This window comes from Phodopus roborovskii, unplaced genomic scaffold (assembly GCF_943737965.1).
Source record: "Phodopus roborovskii unplaced genomic scaffold, PHOROB, whole genome shotgun sequence".
NCBI lineage: Eukaryota > Metazoa > Chordata > Mammalia > Rodentia > Cricetidae > Phodopus > Phodopus roborovskii.
Genome location: NW_026126480.1, coordinates 13,664,226 through 13,688,238, shown reverse-complemented (window position 1 = coordinate 13,688,238; position 24,013 = coordinate 13,664,226). Strand labels below are relative to the sequence as shown.

The following is a 24,013-nucleotide window of genomic DNA, read 5'->3' as shown; positions in this document are numbered from 1 at the left end:
GCACTAAAGAAAAGCCTTCCACTAGAGAGATGCTGGTGATCCCTCAGGATAAGAAAGAAAAGCTGGTTGAAGGGATGGACTGTTTCAGAGGCCTGACCTCCAGCTCATTTATCACCACCCTGTTCTCCCTCTCCAGAGGGCAGTGGTGGTTAATGAGTCACTGTTGGAAACCTGAAGCTTCCTGGGGAGAAAAGCAGAGGGCAAAGCAATACCCAAAAGGCCACACTCAGTTCTCCCATAAGAAGGCCTTTCTACAAAACTCTTAGGACCTGTCTGCCCTGTTTCATAGTAAAATGGTTGTGTGCGCCTATAGGCAATATATCTGGTATAGCATTTGCTCATAAGCACAGAATTATAAAAAAGGGGCAAAGAAAACCATCAGCAGGAATTTGACTGTAACTCTCAGTAACAGCCTTCACTCCATAGTGGCCAAAAAAACACGCTACATTTGATGTTGAAAGCACCTGAAGATGAGTTCTGGACAGGTCACTACAGGTCACTTGCTACCTATGTGGCTTTGGGCAAACCACTGTCCCTAGCTTGGGTCTCTGTAACAAAGGGGATTAGACTAGAGCATATCTAAAGTACTCTTTTGATCCCCAAAATTCCCATGATTCTAATCAAGGATAACATACCATCTACCTCTGATCCTGCCACAGCACTAGTTTTCTAAGAATACCTACAAAGTATCAGTGATTAGAGATTTCTTTACAAATAACTCTCCCAGAAACAGACAGTGATTTGTCATTGTACTGGATCTCATGCCTAAAGAGAAACATGGACAGGTTTCATCAATACTGAAAAAAAAGTGGTCCCTGAAAACAAGTATTGTGAATTTAGGTTGGCACATAATAGGTGCCTGAACTATACTTGAGGCTTTTTAAAGTAGTTTTAGGAACTGGACCTAACACAGGCATGAAAAAACCTCAACATTGGAACAGATTTTAAAAATATAAGCAAGGCTATTCTCACTTCTCAGTTAATCCCTTGCCAAAGAACCCTGAGAAGCTAGCATCTACTATTCCAATTTTATACACTAGGAAGTTAATGCTCAGTAAGAAAACCCTTGACCTTCAAGAATAACAGCCAAGGCTACAGAGCCAGCACTTAAATCCCAGTTGTCCAATCACTGCTTTCTCCATCTCAGGTACAGCCTAAGTTTTTTTGGCTCAATATAGGTCTCTGTGTATAGAAAGCATCTCTGCATTCATTGTTTATGTTTCTACTACATGAAACATGCTCACAGAGATGGCAGTGCAGATGTCATTTTCCCCATCTTTAAAGATGCTAAATAAAAGCTGGGTGATGGATGTGCATACCTTTAATCCCAGCACTCCAGAGGCAGACAGATATTTGTGAGTTCAAGTCCAGCGTGGTTTACAGAGTGAGTTCAAGGACTGTTCACAAAGAAACCCTGTCTTGAAAAACAAAAACAAAAAACAAACAAAAAGATGTTTGTTTGTGTTGATGTACACCTATAATATAAGCCCTGCACTTAGGAGGCAAAGACTGGTGGATTTCTGTGATTTCATGGCCAGCCAGAGCTACATAGTAAGACCCTATCTCAAAATAAGTAGGGGTGGGGGAGGGCTGAAGAAATGGCTCAATTGTTAAGGGCCCTGGCTGCTCTGCCAGAGGGACCCAGGTTCAATTCCCAGAACTAACATGGCGGCTCACTGTTCCAGAGGATTCAATCTCCCTTGCCTTGTTGTAGAGGCTGACATTGAACTCCTGATCCTCCTGCCCCTTTTTCTCCCAAATGCTAGACTTACAGGCATGTGTCACCATGTCCCACTCAAATTCTTGTTTTTTGGGTGAAGTTAAAAGGTCATGTTTAATAGCTGTTAAGTATCTTACTAAATTCAAGCCATGTTGGAAAGCTGAGAATTTTAAAATGTTCGTTTCTTCACTATTGATTCTGTCTACTACCCAATAGGTCCTGAAAACTCAAAAAGACTTCATATTAAGTCTATTTTTACTTTCATTATCCTAAAATTATTTATTAAAAATCAATTTAGATGAAAAGATATTCAAGAAACTTCCATTTCTTGCTTATACAAAAATTTAATTTCCTTGTCCTCCAAAACCAATTAGGTAAGACAAAGTAAGATAAATGTAAATATGGGGTCACATGCCTATAACCATAGAACTCAGAAGAACTCAGAAATGTAACACTCTTCTGTGTCTTCTAAACATGTAAGTATAATGTATTAGATATAGATTCCTGTTGTTTTCTATATTTAGAATACTAGGCTTACACTTTACACTTTGATACTCTGGTTTGCACTCTGCTTATCTCATTTAATAATTCAATAAGTATTAGGGAGGTAACTAAGCAGCAAAGCACTTTCCACACACATATAAGACAAGGAAAGATATTTTACTAATGTTTATGTATATGGCTGATGTATGTATGTATGTATGTATGTATGTATGTATGTATGTATACATACTACATGCATGCAGGAGTCCTCAGGTCACAAAGGGCATCAAATACCCTGGTACTGGAGTTCCAGACAGTTGCAAATCACCATGTGGAAATAGGAACCAAAACCCCCAAGTCCTACATAAGAGCAGTAAGAGCTCCTAACAAGGAGTGTTCTCTTCAGCTCCAAGAATAATTTATCATCTATATACTCTATATATCATCTATATATCAATAAACAAAATTATAACTCATATGTTTTTAAAGCTGTACATAAAGAAACTATCATGATGCATTTTCTTATCTTCTTACTAATGGACATAGCTATTTTCCTTTTGAGCCAGGAACTCAATCTGTTTTCCAGACTCTATCTCCTGAATAACTGTGACACTGTGCCTAATGACACAAGTTGTAACCATTTCAAACAAAACCGCAATGAAAATTCCTGGAGCTGCAGAGATGGCTCAGCAGTTAAGAACACAGGCTGCTCTTCCAGAGGCTCTGGGTTCAATTGCCAGCACCACATGGTGGCTCACAACCATCTATAACTGTTGTCTGATGAGATCCAATGTCTTCTGGTGTGCAGATGTACATACAAACAAAATACCCACATACATAAATAGTTAAATTTTTTTAAAAAAGAAAATTCTTGTATATATTTCTTTGTTTTTTGAGGGTTTCTCTGTGCAGCCCTGGCCATCCTGGAATTCACTCTGCAGACCAGGCTGACCTAAAACTGAGAGACACACCTGCATCTGCCTCCTGATAGCTAAGATTAAAGACGTGTGCCACCACTTCCTGGCTTGTATATAGTTCTCATAGAAAAGAACTATTTTTATAAACTTTCCTTGACTTGTTAGGACTGCTGAGCCAGGATCTCTATATATAAACAAACTGATCTTAAGCTTTGATCCTCCTGCTTTAGCTTCCAAAGCAGTTCAAGTAACATGCTTGTACAGCCATACCTGGCTTTCTTGAGACAAGAGTCTCGTGTAGCTCAGGCTTGCCTGAGTATATATACCTGAGACTGGCCTTGAACTCCTGCTTACCCGGTCTCTACTTTCCAAATGCTATGACTAAGGCATGTACCACATCTGCCTTCTCTCCCTCCCTCCCTCCCTTCCCCCCCTCTCTCCCCCCTCTCTCTCTTTATTACATTTATTTGTGTGTTATGACATTTTACATTTAGTCAGAGAACAACTTTCAGGAATTGGTTCTCTCCATTTATGACATGGATCCTAAGGGTCAAAATGGTGGTCAGGTTTACCAGAAAGTTCCTGAACCAGTGAGCCATTTTGTCAGTCCTTTTTTTTTTTTTTTTTAATGTAGCTCAGGCCAACTCCAAACCCATGATCTTCCTGTCTTACTCTCTTGAGCACTAAAATTATAAGTATTATGCTACCATTCTAACTCCATGGTTTTAATTTTCTATAAACATTCTACCTCCCTTTCTCACAGAACTATCCATAGTCCAGTGTGATAATGGTAAGAAAAAGCAATCTAGAGCCATGTAGCTGAGTGTGGTAACTCACACCCATAACTCCTCAGAGACTGATGAAGGAGTATTGTTTTGAGTTCAATGTCGGCCTGGAGACTACATACTTGAGGTCTAGACAGACTAACTTGGGTTACAGAACCTATCTCAAAAATAAGTACAGACAAACAGGCAGACAGACAGACAGACAGACGTATGAAGCATGAATTGTTATTGTTAGTAACCTGGAACTGACCTGTATAGGCCTCCTCCCCCAGCCATCTACAAATGCTATCCCATTCTCCATATCAACATGTGGTCCCTATCCTAATCTCAGCAGCTGCTTCTAACTCAACTCCTATGGGCAGATCTGGCTTGGAGACTTAATTGTAATTTGTTAACACTTCTGATCCTGGCAAATACAGACAGGCCCACCAACTTAGTTAGAACAACTGAGAAAGAGAAAGAATATCTGTGATGATATTTTGTTTATGATCTAACAAATAAAGCTTGCCTGAAGATCAGAGTGTAAAGCTAGCCAAACTAGTTAGCACAAAGGTCAGGCAGTGGTGGCACACACCTTTAAACCCAACACTCAGGAGATAGGCAGATGGTTCTGTGAGATCAAGGCCACCCTGGGTTACACAAGAGTAAATCTGTCTAAAAGAGAAACAGAGCTCACACAAAGGTGATCTCAGCATTTGGGATCCCACACCTTTAATCCCAGCACTAGAGAGGAATATAAAGTGGGAGGAGACAGGAGTTCAGTAGTCTGAGAAGCAGTGCAGTCTGGAGATGTAATCTGAAGACAGGATCACCCTTTCAGTCTGAGCACTAATGGAAGTGAGAACTCTAGTGACTGGCTGCTTCGCTTCTCTGATGTTCAGCTTTAACCCCAATATCTGTCTCTGAGTTTTTATTATTGAGAACAATCAGAATTTGTGCTACAACATATTACTACTTATTACTACTACAAAATAATATAATACAAAAGTAAAATGCAAAATAGAAACCTGCACTCATGTGAACATACCACACACACACACACACACACACACACACACACACAAATACACACACAATTAAAAATAAATTTTTAGCTGAAAGGTGGTGGTGCACGCTGCCTTTAATCCCAGAACACAGGAGGCAAGTGGGTCTCTGTGAGTTTGAGGCCAGCCTGGTCTACAAAGTAAGTTCCATGACAAGCTCCAAAGCTAAAAATAAAATAAAACTTTCAAAAAGATAGTGTGTAAGAGATGAAAACAACAGACATCAACCTCTGGTATATACACACATCCCAAACATACTGGAACACACAATCAATCATCTGTGAGGCCCTTGGAAACGACTCAGCTGGTAAAGTGTCTGCTGTGCAAGCATGAGGACCTGTGTTTGGACCCAAAACATCCATATAAAAAGATGAACACAATGGCATGAACCTATAATCCTAGTGCTGGAAACATGAATACAGGATTCCTAGAGCTCCTCAGCTAGCTAGTCTTACCAAATCAGTGAAAACCCTTGTCTCAAAACATAAAAAAGGGCAAGAAGCAATAAAGGGAGACAGCTTCATACGTGAGCATAAAAAAATTATTTGTTCTGGATGTAGTGGTACAGTTTGTAATCTGAGCTGAGAGGCTGAGGCAGGAGGATTGCAAATACAATGCTGTCCTAAAAAACTTAGTGAGAACCTGTCTCAAAATAGAAATAATAATTTAAAAAAAGGAGGGGGGGTTCTAGAGTGCTTGTCTATCATGGCCGAGTTTAATACCCAATACCACTCTCCCAAATGTCTCTGGTATATCTCCATATTAGTATATAAAGGATTCCCATTATTTTTAAAGCCTTGAGAAAAGTCTTAGAATCTTCTATAATTTTCTTCTCCCATTTTGCTATACCTAAACAATTAGGTGGGTCAATGCAAAGCATGTTACATTGATAACCCTGGTATGAGATACTTCTTTCTACATGCAAACAACTATTTTTCTGAGACTAAACACAGCCATACCTACTCATTTATGTGTTGTTTATGCTGCAATTTATTCTCTAATGGCAGTTAGCAGCTGTAATCATGTGGCCTGGAAACCCTAAAATATTTATTTCTTGGGCACAAATAATAATCTACATTTAACATCTAAAGGCTAAAATGCCTACAGTCCAGCTTTGCTCACTTTCACATGAATGTGTGTGTGTGTGTGTGTGTATACATATATACATATATATAATAGATCTGGCATACAATATTGAAAGAAAGACCTCAAAACACACAAAAATGAAATCAAAAGATTACCTCGTAAGAATGGGCTAAGACACTAAAATTTTTTATGATGCCAAGCATGGTGGACCTGCCTTTAATCCCAGCATTTATCCACGCCTTCTCTACCTAACACCTTAAACCTTACACTTAAAAATAGACCAAGACCAGCTCATGCCTTTAATGCCAGCACTTGGGAGACAGAGGCAGGTGGATCTCTGTTAGTTCAAAGCCAGCTTGATCTACAGCGTGAGTTCCAGGACAACTGAAATAACACAGAGAAACCCATCTTGAGAACTGGAGAGATGCCTCAGAGGTTAAGAGCTCTGGCTGCTCTTCCAGAGGTCCTGAGTTCAATTCCCAGCACAACCACATGGTAGCTCACAACCATCCCTAATGAGATCTGGTGCCCTCTTCTGGTGTGTAGGCATACATGCAAGAGCACTGCATACATAATAAAGAAACCATGTCTTGAAAAACAAAAAATAGACAGCCTATGTAAATTGGGTCATCTCTCTCTCTCTCTCTCTCTCTCTCTCTCTCTCTCTCTCTCCAACACCTAATCTTATAGAGATAAGATCAAAATTCCTTAGCATATCTGGGGCTGAAGAGATGGCTCAGTAATTTAGAACACTTGTTCTTGCAGAAGACTTAGGTTTTATTCCCAGTACCCATATTGTAGCTCACAATCATCTGTAACTCCAGTTCCAGTGGATCCAATACCCTCTTTCTGACCTTTGTTGGCACATACATACATGTAGGCCAAACATTCATACATAAAAAATAAAACTAGAAAAATTTTTTCATGTCAGTTCACTAAAGTCCAGCATTCCAGTTTCCTTTCCAATCTCATCTCCAGCTCATTCTCTGAAAATACTGTCTAATTCAAGCATATTTACCCCAACATACCAGACATTATCTAGATTATATATCATTGCCCATGGTGTGAATCTAAAATGTCCTGTCCTCTATGCCATTCACCCTTTATAATTTGACTAAAATGCCTTCTCTCTTCAGCTCTCCTAGCCCCTCCCACAATAAAGAACAGTTGTTCTTTCTCCCATAGGTTCCCTTATTAGTTGCCCCTCTACATACATTATTCCATTCTCCCTACAAGAATGCTGGTTATCTGTTTCATCCAAATTAAGATCTAAAAAAGACAAAAAAAATTAGTTTCACTTAATAATGCTTCTTGACAGATAATTGGCCCTACTTAGTAAATCGCTCCATTAGGCAGCCAGTGAAGCCAGTCAAATAGGACAGTTCCTCTAATTGCAAGTCATACACCTAGCATGAATGGGTAGCAAGAAAAAAAAATCCTAATGCCAAGGGCCTACAACTTCAGGGAGACTGGCAAGCTGACTGACTGTGTTTACACAGTCATGATTAAAAGGGCAAGAGGGAAGCAGGAGAAATAGGAAGACTAGGAGTGCAACCTTCCTGCCAAGTGAGTGTTCTGTGAGCTCACTAAGCACCTTGTCTCTTAGGGTTATCTGCAGGTCAAAAAGGACAGAAAAGCAACTGACTGGGCCACGTTGTTCCTTCAGCAACTAGTTCTGCTCTTGGGCATTTAGCTTCTAATTGTGGTTACATGAAGCCTTTTCTCTAATGAATCCTACTGCACCAATCTCCTTTCAAAAAGGGCTCAGAATCAACCACAGTGAAGAAAGTCTCCCAATCCTCTAAGTCACAATATCCACACCATCTGTTCTGATGAAAGTTGTCCCACCGTCTTTAAACAACAGTCCTCCTAAGAAATGACTTTCAGCCTCTGCATGTCCTGCAATTGTGTTTCAGGGGACAAGTCCCAGGGATTGCTTTTCATTAAACAGCTACTTTGAATTTGATCATCCAGCTGTGGCTGCAAGTAGAAAGGTCACTATAATTTAGGGGTAAAAGGAAACGCCACCATTATGCCAGTATTTAAGCAGCTTTACACAGATACTTCCCCTCTTCAAGTCTTCTTGGGTCTTTTGTTTTTCTCTATCTCCTTTCTTTCTTTTTTGGTTTTGTTTGTTTTGTTTTGCTTTGCTTTTTTGAGACAGTTTTCTTTCCCTGGCTGTCCTGGTCCTCACTGTACAGAATTTAACTCTGACAACTGTCTTGGATTAAAATTCCAATAACTGGGTTTACAGGTACACTCCATCACATCTGGTTTAGCATGTCAAATCTTAGGCTGACCTGATTTTCAGACCTAGAACCTAGCATCTTAATACTCAACATAAAGATGAGAAAAACAATAAACAAAAAACAAGAAAGAGAAATGCAAATGCTTATTTAATACAGATTTGGCAAGAGAATCATTTGGCCAGACTCAAACACTTTACTAACCAATTTCAACTACTATCAAAACAGATGGTTGCTCCAGTATATGACTGTAATACTTGAAGGCATTATATTATGCTTTCTGCTTTACCCCACCAATCTTCTATCCCACTTTCAAAGCTACAATCACTAAAGAAAAAGAGAAAAAAAAAATTGGTGTGATAATCCCACAGTACTCTGGCTGTCCCAACCCTCTGGACTGGAAGGTATAGTCCAATAGTAGAGCTAGCACGCTATGGGTTCAATTTTGAGCACTGCTGTTAAAAATGAAGGTTAAGAAGAAAGGAAGGAAGGGGGGCTGGGGAGATGGCTCAGTGGTTAAGAGCACTGGTTGCTCTTCCAGAGGCCCTGGGTTCAATTCCCAGCACCCACATGACAGCTCACAACGTTTATAACTCCAGTTCCAGTGTATCCAACACCCTCATATGAACATATGTGCAGGCAAAAACACAATGCACATGAATATAAATAAATAATAAAAAAAGAAAGAAATGAAGGTAGTTCTTTCTGAACAACAACTGCAAACTAGAATAATTATAAAAGCTGAGAACACCATTACTTTGGAGGAGATAAACTTTAGAAAACGGAAGGGACAAATATATACATGTCACCATCATTAAAACAAAACAAAAACTTTTGCCAAGATGGTGCCAAAAGCAAAGAAATAAGGTTCTGACCCTTACAAAACCTATATCAAAGGGAAGGCCTTAAAAGCCAAGAAGGCCACTGGGTGGTAGTGAATGCCTTTACTTCCAGCACTTGGAAGGCAAAGGCAGGTAGATCTCTGTGGGTACAAGGCCAGTTTGGCTTACAAAGTAAGTTTCCAGGACAGCCAGGACTGTTATACAGAGAAATCCTGTATTTAAAAAAAAAGCCAAGAAGGTAGTGCTGAAAGGTTATCTAGTCACAAAAGGATCCTCAAGTCACCTGCCTTCTAGTGGCTCAAGACCCTGCAACTCAAGAGGCAGCCCAAAACCTTCACAGGAACACACCCAAAAGAAACCAGCCTGACCACGATGCCATCATCAAGTTCCCCCCAACCCAAGTCAACCATGAAGAAGACAGAAGACAACAACACACTTAAAGGAGATATTGTGGGTGTCAACACAAAGGATTTTTTTCTCACATAAAAAAATAAAATTACATTAATTTTGAGTCTGGAAAAACTCTCCAAGACTACATAATCCAAGCTGTCCACTTTTAAATATGAGGAAACTCTAGTCCACTAAAGTTAGGCAAGTGGTCCCTGGTCACACTACTAATTAACAAGAGTATGAAAACCCAGATATACTGACTCCCTGCATAAAACACAAGTGCATGCTTATCTACACAGTTTCCCCTTTTCAGCTTTTCACTGTCCTATCCTTCTGTGACCAAAGGGATGGAAGCTAACAAAGGACTGTAAAACACACATAGAATAGCTCTAAAACCCAGAGGCTAAGAAGCAACATGTGTTTGAAACCAGAACCTTTCTACAATGACTCCAACAAGCATGAGCCTATGTTTAGTGTCTGGCTCACAAGACTTCCAGGCAATCTACCTACACAGCAGGGCCAGTAAAAACTTCTAGACATTCTTCCCACCTCCTGTAATGACCTTCATGAATCATGTTTCATAACTGACATCTTGTACAGCCTTAATCAGGGGAAAACAGAGAACTTGGGCCAAAAAAAAAAAAAAAAAAAAAAAAAAAAAGTGGATCCATATAAAAGCAGAGAAAGGGCAAGAACCATCTTGACTTACCTTCTGGTAGACAGCTATAAGCTTGGGCAGTAATCTGCAGCAAAAACTTGAACTTGACTCTACTCAAGGACAGGGCAAAGGGATGAGAATGTTCATTCCCATACCCTACCCACTGTTAGGCAGCTCAGGTTCCCGTCATCCTAGGCAGCCCTGGAGTTCTGTGATCACAGGACGATCAGAACAGAAGCAATGAGGGCCAGGCCACTGGGATGAGTCAATGACAGAGCAGGAAGAGTCACTGGGCAGAAATACAGGCCTCCTGTAGCAAGAATGCCAAACCACACCCCCACTGGGTCAGCATTTAGGAGGCCCTACCATGTGAGGATTAGAGTATCTAAACCAGGAAAAATCCCTCAGGAGTCTCTACACCACTCTCCTTTATAAACATGTCTCTCTGGCTCAAAAAGCTTACACTATTTTTTCTTCAAGCATCATATCTAAATTCTCTGGCTAAAGTCCACTGTATGGTGTAGCCACTTAGTCACCCTTTTCCCCCCACTAATCTAGAGTAGACTGGAATTCATCCAGCCAGCCTTCTCACATCTCTGTATAATCCTGACCCATCTCATTCTCCTGCCTTCAATTGTTTAAGAAGCACAAGCAAACCTTTAAGCGTAAGGCAAGTCACAGGAATGAATGTTCCAATGAGCCATATGGCAAAATAAGGGAGCACTGCCCCTCCAAAAGGCATTCAACTACTTACACCATATTTTACTGTGAACATCACAATAACCTTTTAAATAATTTTTAGTAGTTTTTCTATCTTGCAAGTGAGGAGACTTCCCCAAGGTCAAGCAGATGGCCCATTGTTGGCAAGTTTCTAGACCTGTATGAAGCCTAGGCAAAAATTCTATACCATTAGGCTTTGAGGTAGAAAAGTACAAACATCAGAGAACCATCATTCATATTTCATGATATAAAACCTAAATAGTGTGGTGGGGAGCCCAAATCACAGCTTATTTAAGCAAGCTTAATCCATGTGCTTCTAATTCTGACCCTCTTTTAAACCCCATCTTCCCGTCAAAGTTTTTCCTAGTTATTTCCAAGGGCTATTGAAGGGATCTCACAATTCCTATAGGGTTTACAGATTGGACAATACAAGTACAAATTATATACTGCCTTGAAAAATTGTACTTTGTTTCTCTATGTTTTAGATTCAGCTTCCTTAACAAACCATCAGATATAGTTCCTCCAAGTTTAATTTAATTTAATTTTGTTTTTTTAGATAAAGTCTTGTTTTGCTATGTAGTTAGACCACGCTGGCCTCAAATTCAAAGATGCACCTGCCTCTGACTCCTAAATGTTGAGATTAAAGGCATGCACCACCACACCAGGCTCTAAATTGTACCTTATGTTTTGGTTTACTTTGCTTTTGAGATAGTGTCTCAACATACAGCCTGCATCCTGATACTTACTGTATAATCCAGGCTAGCCTGAAACTCAAGATCCTCCTTCTTTAGCGTAGGATTACAGGCAAAGGTTCAAAAAACGTGTTAAGGTCATATTGCATCCACCTTGCCACAAGGCACCAAAAACTTAACCTGAAAAATATCTCTGGCAAGACATAGCAAAGTATGCAAGTGGTCAGGTAAGTAAGTATGATGGAATATATGCAGTCTTATTCTTACCAGACAAACCAGTCTGCAGCTGCAATAAGCAAAAGAAATCTCTAAGACTGAGTCACTGGCATTTCCTGCACTGTCTACAAAGAAATTGGCCCTTAAATAGGACAGAAAGCAACATGACATAGCTACCCAAGAGGAGCCTCAGTCCAGGAGCATGCTGTGCTCTAATGCCCCCTCTTCCTTCTACAAACATTAAATCATTCTACTTCTGCCAAGTGGTCCCTTGTGATTGACTACTTAATAGCCAACCCATACTCTTGGTTCTCTCCTCCCAAACAATGGTAGCCAAGCTATTTCCCTTTCCCCCAGTTTATGAGAGGGAAGGGTAAAGAAATTGTCCCTGAAAACCTCCACTAATCCTGGAAAGATCTATAGCACTTTGTACAAGGGAGCTTGCTTCTCAAATTGACCATGCTTAGCATTTTACTAAAGAGTCAGAATGAGGGAGCTGGAGAGAGATGGCTCAGAGATTAAGAGAACTGGCTGCTCTCCCATAGATTAAATTCAATTCCTAGCACCCATACTGCAGCTAACAACTACAGTTCCAGGGGATGCAATGCCCTCCCCTGGCCTCCGTATGTACCATGTGCTCGTAGTGCATAAACATATGTGCAAAGACATAAAAATAAATAAACAAAAAGCACAATGTTAAAAACAGATACTACCTGTCATGTATAGGACTAGAAAGACTTTTATGGCCCTCCCAAGAGAAGACAAAACCAGAGCTAAGGAGTGGCAGTTACAAACTGAGCTGTGGAGCATAGCTTTGATCCCAGTACTCGAGGCAGAAGCAAGGGGACCTCTGAGACTAGCCAGGTCTACAAATTGGAAGCCTACACAGAGAAACCACTGACACACGTGCGCGCGCGCGCGCACACACACACACACACACACAAAGCAGTCTGAAGCCAACATGCACTACATAGCAAGACATGACTCAAAAAAAGGAGGAAGGAGGTGGAAAGGCTCAAATGGTTAAGAGAACTTGCCTCTTGCAGAGGACCTTTCAGTTCCTAGTACCACATCACTATCACACAGCTCACAACTGCTTGAAAGTCTATTTCCAGGTGGTCCAGCACCCTTTTCTGGCCTCATGGTGCACATACATGTTTAAAAAATTCTTTAAAAGTGGAAACAAACTCAGAATGGTGCGATTAGATACCAACTCCATTGCTTACAGTGTACAGCTTTGAACAGATGTCCTAATCCATCTGTGACTCAGTTTCCTTTCTTATAAAAGGGAATAGTAATAATAACAAAATTTAGCTTATATATCTTTGAAAAGTAGTTCATATAAAGTACTTAGAATAGTGCTGGGGGAGGGGTGTAAGCTAGTACAATTGATATAATGAACCAAACCACTAAAAAATGCACCACTAATTATGACTGAAATATTCAAAAATATAGTAAACATCCTTCTAGACTATGCCATTTATTACTCTCTCTCAGTTTCATGACCATCTGTTGGGCTCTGGTTTCTGTTTTTGTTTTTGAAATAAGGTTTCTTTGTGTGCCTCTAGCTGTCCTGGAACTTGCTCTGTAGACCAGGCTAGCTTTGAACTCAGAGATAAGCCTGCCTGTCTCCCCTGTGCTGGGACTAAAGGCATGTGCCACCACACCTGGTTCTTTTCTGTCTTTTGAGCTCAGTTTATCTGTGTGGCAGTTTGGGTCCAGTCAGCAGTTTATCTGTGTGTCAGTTTGGGTCCAGTCAGCAAAACAGAAATCACATGCCAATTATTTTAAGAATGAACTCAATAAAGGTAATAGTTTTCAGTCTTTGTTGGAAGGCTTAGCAAGCCAAAAGAATCTTGAGTTTTGGTATATTAACTGTATAAAGTAGCTTCCTCATCCAGAATTGAGAACAGAGTAAGGTTATCGAACTCAAGAAATCTGGGGGGGGATATTGGAAAGTTGTACCCATATTCTCTGGGGAGTGTATGTTGCCTGGCTGCCAGTGATTTCTTGGGTGCTTCTAGGAGGTCCCTGGAGAAATCAGGCTTAGTGCAAGCCTGCCCAGCTGGGGGGGTGGGGGAGGCAAAGGAGGGGTTTGCCACAGGCACAGACATACTGCAGTGCAGTGCACTTGGCTAGCATGTAAGAAACCCTAGGTTCAATACCCATTACAGCAAAAGGAAGCAAACCAAAAAATAAAGAAAAGGAACCCCAGACATGGCCAGACAGCCATGAAATAAGGAAAGTATATAAAGAAAGATTAAAAGCCTATATGTAACAAATGTAACAAAAAGCCTTTCAAATTATATTCTCCCCAATATAAACAGGCCCTACTTTCAGATACGTAGCTCCCCAATTAACCTTATAAAGCCAATATAAATAATCCTGGCTTCTCTCAAGAACTCTCAAACAGACTCAACAGCCTAAGTTTTCCTGTCTACTGCCTATTCCTAAGAGTGGGATCTCTTCCCCCTTTCCCTGGTCTTGGGATCCTCTTACCTGCTGTCAGGACCATGAACCTAAAAGTTTTAAATGTACATCCAAGATCTGGGCAATGGTGGCATACACCTATAATCCCAGCATTTGGAAGGCAGAGGCAGGCAGATCTCTGAGTTCAAGGCCAACGTGGTCTGCAGAGTGAGTTCTAAGACAACCAGAGCTGTTACACAGAGAAACCCTGTCTGGGAGGTGGGGAGGACACTAAACTCCTTAACTTTACATAACTTTATCTGTCTCAACAGATTTTAAACAAACTACAGACAGCTCAAGCGCCAGTCCCAGCTGTTTCCTAGGAATCTACAATCCTGGTCCAGCCTCACTTCCCTATGGTACAAATGAAAACAGCTTGGTCTTCCCAGCCTTGACCAACAACTCAGCTTCCTTGGGTCCCCTAATAACAACACCTCAATGTCAACAGAAAGCAGCCACATAGAACACACCCACCTACCCAACAACACAATACTAAAACAAAAAACAGGACTCTAGCAGCTCCAGTATGGCAAACATGTCTCTGACAGGCCTTGCCCTTCTCTCCCATTCCCTCTGCCATTAGATTCCATTCCTAAAGTTAGCCCCCAAATCTATTCCCTTATTTGGGTTAGGCTGACTACCAAGATCCAGCAATCAAAAGTCCCCTTTGGCTCACCTAATTTACATGCCCAATTAAAATTAAACACCTCATCCTAACATGGGGTTCCCCTTGTACCTTTATAACCAACCATTTTCTTAAAGGCTATATCCATTTCCCCTCTATCCAGAGGCAGTCCCTTGTTCTTCCAGGACAAATATCCCTTCCCCTTCTCCCTCATTCTCTATCCCCTGTCCCTCCTTTGTGCTGAGAACTCGGTCTTGGAGGTCCTGAGCCAATACTGAGCTCTTACTATTACCAATATATTCAATTAAAAGAATAAATTCAAGAAGGGTGTGATCCATACCTATAATTTTAGCACTAGGAGGCTGAAAGAGGATACACACACACACACACACACACACACACACACACACACACACACACACCCTTGATGACCACAGCTCAGCCCCCTGAAACCAATTAAGGGTAGAAGTAGAGAACTGACTAAAAAGCTGCTTTCTGACCCCCACACCTGTGCCATGACATGGGTGCCCACACAAACAGATACAAATACTGTAATAAAAAAAAAAATTTTTTTTTAATGTTCTCAAGTAAAAAATCAAAACCAAACTGGCCTACATAAAAAGTTCCAGGTCAGCCAGGGCTAAAGAGCACTCAAGTCTTTTAAAAAAAAAAAAACCTCAATGTTACAGGAAAGAAGGCAAATACAAAAGAGTATCTACTATATATAAAGTATGGTTTTATTTATGTAACTTTTAAAACTACAATCTGAAGTGACAAACAGCAGGTTAGTGGTTCCCAAGACCAGTTTGAAAGGAAAGATTAAAAACAGAAAAGAAAGCTAGGCATTGGTGGCACACACCTTTAATCCCAGCACTCGGGAGGGAGGCCAGCCTAGTCTACAGAGCTAATTCCAGGACGAAAGAGAGAGAGGGGGGGGGGGAGGGGAGAGAGGGGGGGAGAGAGAGGAGAGGAGAGGAGAGAGAGAGAGAGAGAGAGAGAGAGAGAGAGAGAGAGAAAGGCAACTACTATACTACTATAAAGAAACACGAGCCAGGCAGTGTTGGTGCTCACCTTAATCCCAGCACTAGAGAGGCAGAGGCAGGCAGATCTCTGTGAGTTCAAGGATATCCTAGTGCTCCAGGACAACCTCCAAAGCCACAGAGAAATCCTGTCTCAAAAAACCAAAAAGAACTCAAGCCAGGTGTGACCTAGCCAGTGAGTACTGTTTCAAAACAAAAACAAAACAGACAAAACAGAAGAAAGGAAGCAAGAATTTAAGACCTCAAAAAAGCAAATCAGACCTATCTAAATAAGAAACTAAAACTAATAGAAAGTAGATGTAAGAAAACTAAATACATATTATGAAAGAATGAATAAGATATAGAGGACAGGAAGAAGATTCCATATAAACATATGGTCTGGAGAGGAATCAGGCAAGGTGACACACACTTGTGAGCCAACATTCAAGGGGCAAATGGATCAAGAGGTCAAAGGCAGACTCACCTACATTAGCTTTAGGCCAGCCTGGACAACATGAGGCCCTATCTTATAAAATGCACTAGTAAGAAACAAATCTACACTATCACTGGAACTTTCATAATTAATAATAAGTCTCTGTGTCATGATTTGGGAGCTGACTAGAGGAACAGACTCTCTATAAGTGATGTCCAATGTGAGGAGCGTATATTTCCACATAAGACCAGGGAAAGCTTTAAAAAATGGTTCCAAACACAAAAACGGAGGCAAACACAGCTTCCTAGTCCCACAGTCTCTCATGAGAGCTGAAGTACAGAACTGACTCTCCTGGCCACTGCCTGCAGGCTTGAGCCACCACCAGTGCACCATGAGCTTAGCTGCAGGGCAGTTGAAGGTTTTGCTCATGCAGACAGAAAAGATTACAGATATACAGTACATTCCAAAGGGGGAAAAAAAAAAACCTCTGAACAGGTTATAGTGTGTTTTTTAAAATGTGCATAGGCTTAAAAAAGAAAATGGGTATAGACAGTCATAGAAAAATAAAATAAAAAGGATAAGCCACATAAAAGTGGGAAAAACACAGGGTGTCTGGATCCTGTATGGTGTTATACTGACTTTAAATTTCTTGATTGCTGATGATCAAACAATAGCTGCTGAGTGACATTTGATTATGGAAACTGCTAAATTAAATCAGCCTATATATTTTTTAAAATGTCTTAACTTCAAAATGGAAGTAAAAAAATATATTGCTTTGGGGAAGAGGTTATGCTTTTGTTTCCACAGAAATCAAAAGGCTGTAGATTCAAACATAAAACAAAAAATCATCTTTGGCTGGCTTGTGTACAATTCACAGTCCTTACTTACGTTAATGTAGATATGTATATGACCTTTGAAAGTTTATGTGTTTTCACAGCAAGGGGACCAGACACCAATGAAAATGGGTAGCCCAGGTAATCTAGCCTCTCAGAGTGCCTCTGTTGCAGTTTCCTCATAACTCTGCATCCAGAATGGCTTTAAAGATGCTGGCTGAGATGATTCAGCCTCATAGACTATTCTAGCCAGGACTCTGGCCATTATCCTAATTTTCTCAGCTCCCCCCCCAAAAAAATTCGAGCACCCCCATACAACAGGAAGAAGTCTAGAGAACACAACACCCACATTCCCAAGAGATGAGATGGATGCTTTTTGGTCATTCAGTGGGTTATGGATACTTGCCACTGTTTAGGAGGGTTGGTTGTTAACTTGTTATTGGTCATGGTCAAAAAAAAAAAAAAAATTGAACAGATGAGATTAGATTCAGAGATCCATTTCTGAAAAGGAAAAGGGGGAAATATATAAAAATGATGGGATAAAATTCTAGAACTCTTAGTTCAAAACATTCATCCCATTTCCATATCCCACAAGTAAAAAAGAAATTTCTAAAGAGAAATGTTTCTTACTGAGCCATCAAGTAAATCTGGCTCAGGTAAAATCTGAGAGTAAGACTGGCTTTAGACTAAAATTCAGGCATTAAAATTACTCGTCATTTGCTTAAACTTGGGCCAACAAAAGAATTCTTTGTGCTTCCTCTTCTAAGGGAGAAAACACCACACAAAGACAGAACATACATACCTATCCCTACAACTGAAAGCTTCACTTGATCTGGACACTCAGCACACACACACACACACACACACACACACACACACACACACACACAGTCACAGCAGTTAAGATATCCATAGTGCAGAAAATCTTATCCCTCTCTTCCTTACCAGCAAGGCTTCCCACCCATAACAAAGTGACATTTGACAAACCTAGAACTTTGGAATGTAAGACTAAGCCACAAAAACCAGGCAGAGAGAAATATTGAAACAAGTAGGTAAATCATGTTTTCAGGAGGCAGCCTCATTTCTCACCCCACCCCCCAAAATTGATAACTTTGAAATTAAAGCAAATGCCACCCCAAAAAAATGGGCTAACAATAGTTTAGCAATCGAGTGATTGCCTACCACACACCAAAATAAAACAACCCCCCCAAAAACATAACAAAAAGTTGAGTAAGCTGGGTTTCTATTCCCTTCGAACCCAGTAAGACACAACATTCCAAGACATACAGTAATGGCCATTACATGCTCAAATCTTTTTTTTTTAATAATTTTATTTTTATTTACATTGGTGTTTTGCCTGCATATATGAGTGTGTGAGGGTGTCAGATCTTGGAGTTACAGTTGTTAACTGCCATGTGGGTGCTGGGAATTGAACCCAGGTTCTCTGGAAGAAAAGAGTGCTCTTAACTGCTAAGCCATCTCTCCAGTCCCAGACATTCTCAAATCTTGAGACGTCATGGGGAATTAGTAACAAGTCACTACCTAGAAGAGATTCTAATAACACAGATAAGTGTGACCGCAGAGGTAAGCAAAAAAGAGTTAACATAGAGGACACAGCAGCAATCCAAATGAACCTTTTTTCACCTACAACCTTCATACAGTCACATCACTTAAGATCTTTGTGCCAGGCAGTAGTGGCACACACCTTTAATCCCAGCACTCAGTAAGCAGAAGCAAGTGGATCTCTGAGTTCGAGACCAGCTTGGTCTCAGAACGCAATCCAGCACAGCCAGAGCTAAACAAACAATCTCAAAAGACAAAAGAACAAAAATATCTTAAATTTGTATTCTCAAGGTGCTTGTAGAAACAATGTATCTAGCCGGGAGGTGGCAGAGGCAAGAGGATCTAGATCCACGAGTTCGAGGTCAGCCTGGTCTACAGCGTGAGCTACAAGATAGACTCCAAAGCTACAGAGAAACCCTGACTCGAAAAACAAAACCAACAAACAAACAAACAAATAAAAAAACCCCACACCAAGCCAAGAAGTTGGTAAGGCAGGTAAATTCATTGTTTACATACAAAGTGCATCCCAACACAGTCCCTTCCAATTTTTTATGCTCAACTCTCAAAAAGCACACGTATAGCAAAACTCGCACCAGCTGTGCAACCCTTGCCAAGGTAAAACATTATAAACCTCAAGGCCCCCACCTGTGAAACATGAACCAGGTTGTTCCGAAATTTTAAATCAGATCACTATATTGTGCAACACAATGTTAGAAACATAGTGGAAGCTAAGAGATGCCACTGCTGCTACCATAAATAATAAGCGAGCACCTGACATCACAGGACCCTCAGGTATAATTTGAGTATTGCACAACTCCCGTCACCGCGGTCCTCAACCATAAGCCCACCGGCAAGGCCCCAAACAGACCCACGCCCACAAAGTATTCCCGGCACCCACAAACCTGGCCCCCTGTAGGTTCTCCTTCACCCTCGGTTACAAAGGAGGCTCTCCTCTCGCACCGGAGAGGTCAGCACCCCCTCTAAGCCTGGCCATCCCCTGATCACACCCAGGCCCGCACGCCAGCCAAGAACCCGCGCCGGTTACCTGGACGCAAGCCCACGCGCTCGCTGGACCGCACTTCGCCTCGAGGTTTATCCCGCTCGGTGAAGACACAATTACTTTAAACTATAGTCCCGCCCCCTCCCGCCGCCCTCTCATTGGACCGGGTCGACCGTAGTTAGCCGGGCAGGAGGACCCGGGAAAAGGAAGTGCAAGGGCGACTATAAAGGAAGAAGGGGTAATACTACTTCCGGATTCCGGCCTGTCCCTGATGGTAACAAGAACTACAAGTCCCAACAAGCACTGCGGTTTCGGCGTTCTGCCCCAATGAACTTCAAGTCCCGAAAGGCACCACGAACACGATCACTGCTCTCTTTGGGGCGTGGTAACGAAGGTAGTTGCCATGGAGTTGCGCTGAGTAACCCTCAGGTAGTGGGACGCTGAGGCCGGAGGATAAGAGACTGCGGGTGAGTTGGGAGGGAAAACAGGAAAACCTTTCTAGGACACTAGAGGTCTCTGAAAGAGGAAGAATTCCACAAAAAAGAATAAGAACTTTCCCAATCGGAGACCTGCGATTCTCCCCAAACACTAATTCCTATTCACAGTGAACAACAACACTCGAGATAATCCGGGGGACTACGGGTATGATACCCATACATTTTTTTGGCACCTCAACGCAAGCATGGCGATTCCCCAGTACGGGTGCCTCGAGTCCCAGACACAGGGAAATTAGAAAAGCCCTCGGGCATGGCGTTGGTTTTCCTCTAGGGAACCAGGACTTGCTTAACATGACACATCAGAGTGTCATAGGACTTAAAATCCCCCTTTCCCTTACTCTTCCAAGCATGAACACCTTTTTCAAAGAATTAGCAGGTTCTTCCCATCCACAAGCGTATGAATGTTGTCTCAAATTAGCCTTTTCCTCCTCTATCCCTGCCTTGTGGGCTTCTGGAAACTAGTTTAGATCTTCATTCTTCTACATTCCTCATGACAAACTTATTACATTTAGTAACTTCTCACGTTCTTTTACAGACTCTTTCTATTAAAATAGCTATATGAGTCAAGTATATTTATCCCTGTTCCACAGATTGAAAAACTGAAACCCAGATAAGGGACTTGCCCAAGGCCACACACCACACCAGTGACAAAGCTAGAAGTAGATTCCAGTTCTTTAAGATCAAACCAGCTCTCTTTAGCCTGACCTGGCTGCATCTATAGCAGCTTGTACTTGTCCCAAGGATTACTTTAAAATGCCCCCCCGGGGGGGGGGACCTGTTTGACCATCTTGAGTTATTTACACTTCAACATGAATTTCAGATCCATCCTTGAAATTATTAATGAAGAAAGGAAACTAGAGACTGAAGGTAACGGGAATCAAATGAGTTTAAATTCAGCACGAAATAGCTGACAGGACACCTGAGATCTAAAGCTGCCATGATAGCTGGCCCTGATTGGTCCCTTACTATTTTAAAGTTTCTCTGGGCTTAGTCTTTTGTTCCCCCATTTCACTGTACCATCTTCTTAGAGCTCAACACCCACTCCTTTATTTGCCGCCTGCATGTCTCCAGCCAAGCCTTCATCTTTTAAGTTCCAGATATAAATAACCATTGTTTCCCTAATATCTCTTTCAGGATATATTTGAAGCCTGTCAAATTCATTGTTTCTCTATGCACTCCCCTACATGCTTCCAAATCTGGGATTCATCCAATAATCCCACAATGCAAATGTATACAAGACAAGCCCCCAAGTGTTATCCCTAATAACTTCCATTTCTAATATAGTCTACTTAATACCTAAATGTCTTTTTTCTTATTGTTTAAGAATTTTATACATGCATATGTGTTTTGATCAAATCTACTTTCCCTCATTCCCTCACCTATAAATCCTCTCTTAAGCCCCTAAATGTCTTTTTCCTTTCTTTCTTTCTTTCTTTTTTTTTTTTTTTTTTTTTTTTTTTTTTTTTTTTTTGGTTTGGTTTTTTGAAACAAACTCACAGAGTTCCACCTGCCTCTCCCTCCCTAAATGCTGGGATTAAAAGTATGCACCACCACACCTAACCTAGATAAATGTCGTTTATATGAGGGGCTGTTTTGTTTTTCAAGAAAGGGTTTCTCTGTAATAGCCTTGGCTATGCTGGAACTTAACTTTGTAGACCAAGCTGGCCGCAAACTCACAGAGATAACACCTACCTCTGCCTCTCGAGTGCTGAGATTAAAGGCAAGCGCAACAGTCCAGCTAAAATAGTTAATAAATGTATGTATGTGTGCAAGAGCCCTCAGAAGGCAGAAGAGAGCATCAGGTCCCCTGGCTCTGAAGCAACTGGTCCAATTTGGTACTAGGAACTAAACTCAGGCCCTCACCAGAGCAGCAAGTGCTCTTTGTTTTTGTTGTTGCTGTTGCTGCTGCTGCTTTTTTCTTTTAAAGACTTGTCTTCCTTGGTGGCTCAAGCTGTCCTCAAATTTGCAATCATCCTGCCTCTGTCTCCTATGTGTAAATAATTTTTATTCAGTCCTTGCTGCCATCCTATCCTTCCTACATTTCCTTCTAGATCACTTTGCATATTTCAACAAAAATAATTTTTAAATAAAAATATTTTATTCACTCTCCTTACCTCCAATATACATCCTGTGGCTTCCTGCTGTTTTTAAAATAAAGGAGCATCTCAGGGTGGCTTCTGCCCACCTCTCTAGCCTGTACTCTCACCATCCATAATCCTTTTTTCCATTCTAGTTTATATCACTTTAAGGTCTTCCAAATTTCTGAGCACACACTAGAACATGCCTTTGTCCACAGCTATAATGTTGGTCCTTTTTTTTTTTTTTTTTTTTTTTTTTTTGTGGGAAGTGGGTGGTGAAAGTAATCCCATACATGCTAAGTACTTTCTGTCTCTCAGCTATATCCCAAGCCCAAGCAACAGTCTTTTCCTCCCATGATTCTGTACTTTTTGCCTGTACTTATCCTTCAGAAATGACCAGATCAGATCCCTCAATTATAGTGCTTCCTGTCCTGCTCTATCATTTATTTAGTTGTATCAGTCAGGAAGTGAATATACGATGACATCCAACTATGAGAAAAACCGTGTTTCCTGCCCTGCTGGAGTTTCTGGTCAGATAGACAGTGAGCAGATAATTAGTGTTCTGAGTGCTACCATGGCAGTAAGTATAGGGTATGGTGAGAGCCAAGTAAGGCAGCTTCCACTTCCTGATTGAGGATAAGGAAAATTTTCTCAGAAAAGTTCAACCTATAGTTGGCTCCTGAAGCAAGAACAACAAGGGGAACATGAAAAAACCACATTCTAAGCAGATGACTCTCAAAAGGGGAACTTTCAATCTAAGAGGCCCTGGGAGTGCAGGGACCCTACTGTGAGTTGGAGTTGTTGGATTTGGCCACACTGCAGAATATGGTGCAGATAAGAGGGGGGTTGGCAGGCAGGAGTCAAGTCATCCTTGGGATTTCCTTTAGCACCTGGGAATGTAATCTTTCAGAACATATTAGCTGTGTAGCCAATTTTTTATGGCATCCTTTGATTTTTTTTTTCCCCTCCACCTGCAGCCCAAAGACAGAAATCCTCTATAAACTAGGCTGTCAAAATCTCCTATCAGCTTTCCTATCTGATTATTGCTCCAAGCCTCCTACAACATTCTTAGTAATTCTCCAAACTTGAAATTTCTGGCAACCTAGAATAGGTTAAATAAAGTTAAAAATATCATATATAGCCTGGCAGCATGGTGGTACAGGCCTTTAATCCTAGCACTTGGAAAGCAGTGATGGTGCACAACTTTAGTCCCAGTACTCAAGAGGCAGAAGCAACTACATCTCTGAGTTCTAGGCCAGCCCAGTCTACAAAGCAAGTTCCAGGACAGCCAGTGCTACATAGAAAAACCATGTCTCAAAAAAAAAAACAAAACAAAAATAAAAACAACAAAAAAAAAGGGTGGGTAAGAGAATATACAGGAATATGGAAAGAAAAAAAGAAAAAAAATACTGACTTACAAAGGAATATACAGGGCTTATTTATAAACATCTAGTGTCTTTTATGTATATTACTGGAGATCCCAAACTCTTCATGTAAATTAAGACTTTGTTCCTGAATCTGTTCATGTGTTTCCATGTTGTTTGACTTTGGGGGGGGGGTTGTTTGTTTTATTTGTTTTGTTCTGGAGACAGGGTTTCTCAGTGTATAGCCCTGGCTGTCCTGGAACTTGCTTTGTAGACCATACTGGCCTCAAACTCACATGTATCTGTCTGCCTCCCGAGTGCTGGGATTAAAGGC

At 41.1% G+C, this 24,013-nt stretch overlaps 2 protein-coding genes across 2 annotated transcripts in view; one reads left to right on the top strand and one right to left on the bottom strand.

Annotated features, from left to right (window-relative positions):
* Numa1 (nuclear mitotic apparatus protein 1) overlaps window positions 1-19,952 on the bottom strand; it is a 68,551-nt gene extending 48,599 nt beyond the window's left edge. The window contains exon 1 of the mRNA XM_051192415.1: window positions 19,786-19,952. The gene's annotated coding sequence lies outside the window, so the exon portion shown is untranslated. The remainder of the gene's footprint in view (window positions 1-19,785) is intronic.
* Window positions 19,953-20,149: 197 nt separating this feature from the next.
* LOC127228000 (catechol O-methyltransferase A-like) overlaps window positions 20,150-24,013 on the top strand; it is a 30,556-nt gene continuing 26,692 nt past the window's right edge. The window contains 1 exon segment of the mRNA XM_051192413.1: window positions 20,150-20,207. The gene's annotated coding sequence lies outside the window, so the exon portion shown is untranslated.